This window comes from Bactrocera oleae, chromosome 5 (genome assembly GCF_042242935.1).
Source record: "Bactrocera oleae isolate idBacOlea1 chromosome 5, idBacOlea1, whole genome shotgun sequence".
Lineage (NCBI taxonomy): Eukaryota > Metazoa > Arthropoda > Insecta > Diptera > Tephritidae > Bactrocera > Bactrocera oleae.
In genome coordinates, this window is record NC_091539.1 from 48,095,668 (window position 1) to 48,101,911 (window position 6,244).

General features: G+C 30.0%; 1 protein-coding gene across 1 annotated transcript in view; it reads right to left on the bottom strand.

Annotated features, from left to right (window-relative positions):
* kairos overlaps positions 1–5,191 on the bottom strand; it is a 278,053-nt gene extending 272,862 nt beyond the window's left edge. The window contains exon 1 of the mRNA XM_070109754.1: positions 5,136–5,191. The gene's annotated coding sequence lies outside the window, so the exon portion shown is untranslated. The remainder of the gene's footprint in view (positions 1–5,135) is intronic.
* Positions 5,192–6,244: the final 1,053 nt, after the last annotated feature.

Genomic DNA, 6,244 nt, shown 5'->3' on the forward strand with positions numbered 1-6,244 from the left:
AACTAAGAAAAGTGTAAATATTTATAGACTTTTAAAGTCGTACGTGCTGTTGATTGCTTCTGTAATATATTCTGTGCGTGCAGAAATAATAAATGTGTCTTCGAAGCAGTTTCGATAAACTCTGACTTTTATGTATTGTATTCAGTTAACAAAAGTTTTCAACACATATTCAAAGTCGAACACACACTATCGTACACATATGTATATATAAAAGTATGTATGGTATTTTAAATATTTTAAAGGTGAAGAAAATATCTGGTAAAATCAATAAATGCTATACATACATATAATTTAAAACTACTTCTGCAAGTATATAGTATAAGTAGGTACCAATTTCAGTAAATTACTTCTCTTAATGAGTGAAACAAGTAAATGGATCTATCCTTGAAGATAAACACGTATGGATTGATGTCGATGTTTGCAAAGTAATGGCCAGATTATAATTTGTTTATTAAGGGCATATGTTGCGCCTAGGCATGATGGAAAAAAATGTATACATATATTTTTTTATATACAGTCCTGACCTGTTTTACTCGATCAACAGCTTTACAAGTACCGTAATATTTTCACATATAAAATACTCTACTACTACTAAGTCTTTCAAAACTTAATAGCAATACTTTTAAGTTTTCGGAGAAAATTTTACAAAATTTATGATTAATGAAGTTCAACATAACTTGTAGTCCAACTTGAAGGAAATTGATTATTTAGTACTTGTCCACTTCTCTACCATTTTTTTCAAGTTTTCATCATATATTTCTTTGAACAAGCATATAAACCTTTATCACACAAATGGTATAATTAGACAACATAATATTCTCATATTGATACTATCAGCATTATTATTGTATAATAAACGAAACAAAATAAAACTTAAAATAGCATACTTATAGAAAGTAGCTCCGAAAAAAAAAATGATAACAATAATAAAAACAATTCATATTTTATAAAAAAATCTTCGCAGAACGTTTTTTTATAATGCTATAGCTCAAACGTACATTTCTTGCATGAATAGTTCAACAGACGGCAATTGTCTGGTCTCAAGTACTTTGCATATTGCCTGCAGTTATTTGGAAAACATACCGTATTAACACTTATAAATCAAAAAGCATTTGCATAAACTAGTAATGAACGGCGTCGCGAAAGGCGGAAATGCAAATGAGAACAAATAAAAACACAGCGAAGAGTTCAAAGCCAAGAAGGAAAGATCAAAAAGGAACAAATAATAGATATCAAAGTTGGATTAAGGGGAATGGAATGGAAAAGTGAACTTTAAATAGCAGAAATATGAAAAACAAGTGGGCTTGAATTCCTAGTCGGAATATTAAATTGAGGCAAAGTTCGAGAATATTAAAATAAAACACCAATTGCTTAATAGCATTTATAGCTAAATTACCAATTACAAAAATGAAACTACGACAAAAAACAAATGCAACTGCTATTAACTGAGTGCGCTAGCTTAAGTAGTCAATATCAGATGTAAATTAGATAAAATAAGTGCAAATTAACACAAGTTAACCAAACAAGAAAAACCGTTAATTCGGAAGAAGAACTTTGATCGGTCAATTTGTATGACAGCTTAATAGCTATAGCTGTCTATAGCAAATAGTGATCCGATCGAAACAATTTCGTCGGAGATTGCACCATTGTCTTAAGCAATAGTCTATGCCAAATTTGGTGAAGATATCTCGTTAAGCGAAAAAGTTTTTTGAACGATCAAACTTATTGTATGGAAAACTTTTTTATTTGACAAGCTATTTTCATCGAATTTTGCATGGATTATTGTCTAAGACACATAGCTGCCACATAAACTGACCGATCAAAATCAGAATAAAGATTTAGCACGAAATCACAAATATTGCCAACATAGCATGGAAGCACAAGCCTTCCATCCAACTCCCTTTGCAGACTACACACATGCCTTCAATACATATGTTTTTTATGAAATTTATTCAGTTTTGTATTTCTTATACAAATATTCGTATCTAAGCTCTGCAGCATTTATTTGCACACATAAAATATTATTTGTTATGATTTCCTTATTTCTTCATTGTCAAATTTTTTCTTCATTTTCGTATTTTCACTCGGTTACCTCGGTCCTTTAACCATCTGTTGCCTGTCAGTTTTATAAATCGCTTTAACCGTTTACTCTTTACTCTTGTGCATGCAAATATATTCCTGGTCTTACATCTCCTGCTCGCTTCCCTGGCAAAACAAAAATATTCTCACGGTGTGAAAAGAATTCGCCCACTAAATCGACAACACCACAGTTACCTTTATATGCAACGTAGCATATCGACTTTTTTGAACAACTTAAACTTTGCTTCCCCTCTTTTAGTAATATTTTCACAGTTTAAATCCAACAACCCATTTCACCCTTTCTACTTATATAAATGTAGGCGCGCACTTGTTGACTTCCTTTGTTTACTTTGACTTTCACTCCGCTCAATATTTTTCCATCACAAGTTCAAATAGTAGCTAGTGTTGAATGTCAGCGGAGGGTTTACCAAGCCATTTTTGTACATATTCAATCCCATTTATTTAACAAAAATCCATAATTTTAAAGGATAAGGGTAAAACAAAATCAAACTACTTAAGAATGCTTGCAGAAAATTTCTCATCTTCAATCGAATAATGCTTTTTAACCTTAAGTTTTAGTTAATATATTCTAAAATACGGAGTTGCCACAAACAAAAGATAAAGCTAATACTGGATAGCTTTCCTATAAAGAGAGAAATATGCTTAAAATTAGCTATTTGGAGGAGGATGTATAAAAATGTAATAGATCTCAAAAACGTTATTTCGTAATAGTTGTGGTTAGATCCTAGAAGAGCTTAAAACTTTTAGTATTTTTTGTATTGAAGCTCCATATCGGCAAAGTAAAAATGAGATTAATCGTGTTTTAATGTAATTATCTATAGTTTTGTGTCGGTAACAAATCTTATTAGAATAAAAAACATTACCAGAAAGTAAATTTATATAAAAAAAACTTAACTTAATTAAATTTTTTGTCTTTCGTAAAGTAAATTAAATAACAGTTTAATATTCGTTTATTAATCGTGAATTTCATAATATATTTTAAAGAACTCTGTATAGAACGGATTTATTTTTGACATAAAAAAAAGTGATTAGATGCCAACCGTTCTAGAAAAATATTATAAACATTTGCTTGCATTTTTCTTTGGTTTAATTTAAATATCAACGTCGTTATTATGTTTAACAGTTGAATTGATATATGAGAGAAGGAAGTACGAAACAAAATGGCAAATGAGTAAGCAACAAGCAAACTTTCAACGGGCAGAGACGGACTTGTACAATACAACTATTAAAATGAGCCCGTGTAACAAAATATATATGGTATATTTACCGGTTACCTGATAGTTAATTAACAAGAAAAACTTATTGTGTGTCAAAAGGTACAAGATTTGTCAACAAAAGAGTGATAATGTATAAAAAAACTGACAAAATAATTCAAAGGTAATAATACATGATATGTCTTTATTTCTCTACTTGCACATTGAAAATGAATTGTACGGTATGCATATAAAAGTGAGCTCATTGAATTTTCATATAATATTTTCATAACCGCGCTGACAGCTTCAATAAATCTCATGTTGCTTAAGTTGTTTTATAAAACGTGAAAAAATTGCTTTTTGTGCTCGTAAAAAGTTATCCATTTACAGTTCTAGCGAACGAAAGATTAACAAATGTCTAAAAGAAATGAGAAGTTGTAAAATTGGAATACGTGGTTAGAGATATAAGCTTGTAAAATAATTAGCACGCAAATGAAAAAGTGAGTTCGCATTTCTGCTTTCGTGCTCCATGGGTAAAGCGTTATGGTTTTCCGTTTAAAAGCTTTTAAAAATTCGTTAACTTTTGAAATCATTGCCTAAAATTATACATTATTTTTCCTGTTACAAAATTCTAATTTCTTTACTTTTCTGCTACTTTTTCTTTCGTTGTCTCATAAGCACTCATTTTATATAGAAAGCATCCTACTCATATTATGCCACTTACGTAATCGTATCTTATTTGGGTGTAATACTTTTTATATGCGAATTTCTATTGTGGCATTGCGTATTGGTAGTCCAAATGCAAAAAAGATTTCTTTTGTAACTTGAAAAGTTTTATTGCTTCACTTGTTCTTCTACCCAACACCCACATATGTGTAACTTTTTGAATATGTAACGAAAATAGATGGCCGTGGGTGTTATGCCACAGCAAATTTTTTTTTTTACAAATATTTCCAGTATTTTTCCTTTAACAAATTCTGGAAAATTTTACGATTTTTATTCTTATACCCAAGTGTATACAGATGTGTTGCAATATAAAAGTTATTGTCCTGACGAATGGAATTCAGAAACGGAAAACGTTAAGAATGCTTATAGTTAGCAATATAGTTTGGTAGTTCAATATATACATTTTGCATGAGTTTTGATCAAAGTAAAAAAAAATAAAAAATTTAAGCTTAGTTGTACTGAAGCTATAATACCCTTCACAAATAAAAAAGTTTCCATACCAGAGCTTAATTCTAACCGTTCAGTTTGTGTGGCAGCTATTTTCGTCCAATCTAAAAAAATTATTCTGACATTGTATTAATGCTTCGGATAATAATCCTTACCAAATTTGGGAAGTTATCTTGTCAGATAATAAAGCTTTTATACAAAAACTTGATTCCGGTCAATCAGTTTGTTTGGCAGCTATATTCTATATTGGTTCGATTTCGGCGGTTCCTAAAAATAAGCTGCTTCTTGGAGAGAAAAGGATGTGTGCAAAAAATCAGGGTGATATCTCTAAAAGTTTGGGACTACTTTGCGTATATACACACAGACGAACAAGGATATATCTACTCAGGTCGTCACGCTGATCATTTATATATATTTTTATAAGGTCTCCAACGTTTCCTTCCATACTTTCCTTACATACACTTCGTGGCAAACTTAATATGTATACCCTGTCCTTTGGGTTTCATACTTACTTTCAATAAAATCAAACTACTTAGGAATAGATGATTAAATTATCATGGTCTTAATCAAATAAAAAATTTTCAACGAAACCTTTATTTATCAACTATATTTTCTGTATAAAAATTTGTTTATTTACTAAACGTGAGTATTGGAAAAAATTTCACTCACCTTCTTTTAACTGCAAATTACTAGTCTGTCGTTGAAATGCTACCTCTTTAAGTGTCCGTAAAGAGAAAAAGTAAATTAAGTTGTTACAAAGCGATCATGCAGAATAAAACATTCATTGAATAGAGATAGATACAGAACCGAAGATACAGAAGCAATAGAATCAACATTCAAGCAATAGAATTAGACAATTCGAAAGTATTGAAGCTACAAAGTGCTTGAATAAACTTTGTATCATTTAACGGAAAATTGTACTTTCGACTTGGAGTTTCAATATCAATTAACTTCCCTTAACTACTTTATTGCTGTAATGGATAAATAATACCGAGTCTCAATTGAAATAAATAAATCGTCGAATAGTCGAATTTTTAATTATTTAAATATGCCTTAAAGCTAATTCACAAAGAATTGCAATGCATATTCATTGACTTTTCGTTAACTATGTTCATCTTACTATATATACTAATTATTCATTTTATTACATTTAATTTCATTCACACCTACCCAACAGTTACTAGTGCACTTAATACTGAAGAACTCTTTTCGGCTTTAACCACATACCAGCTTGCATAATACTGTAGCGAATCGGCACTTACCCATTTTCAACTTTCTGAACGCTTAAATATAAAAAACAACAAACAATACATCCTTTGGAAGTTCTTAAGAGTACTTAAGTAGCAATTATGACATTATAAAGCTTAAAAATATTTTAGGTTAATGAAGAGTTTTAGTTGAGTTAGTGGTTGAAAAGGTCCGTAATCATAGATATGAACGAGTGTACTATAGTAATATGAAATATGGCTAATTAGCGCGACTTGCAAAGGTTATTTAGTCAGTAAGAATTAAACGATTAAACTTAACTCTCCAAAAATATGTTTCTAAACTTATTTGAAGCTTTGACCTTTTTAGTCTTATAACATATTTAATATAAATTAGAATCTTTTCAAATCTGGAAAGAAATAAAAATAAAAAACGATATTGCTGTAAAATTTTGAAAAAGTGAAGTCAACATGCGGTTTGCCTATAGAAACTGATTTTCATAACTAAACATAAAAGTCATGAATGTCACATACATATAACACACTAAAAGCAGTGGGTTTCTGCCATCGGTT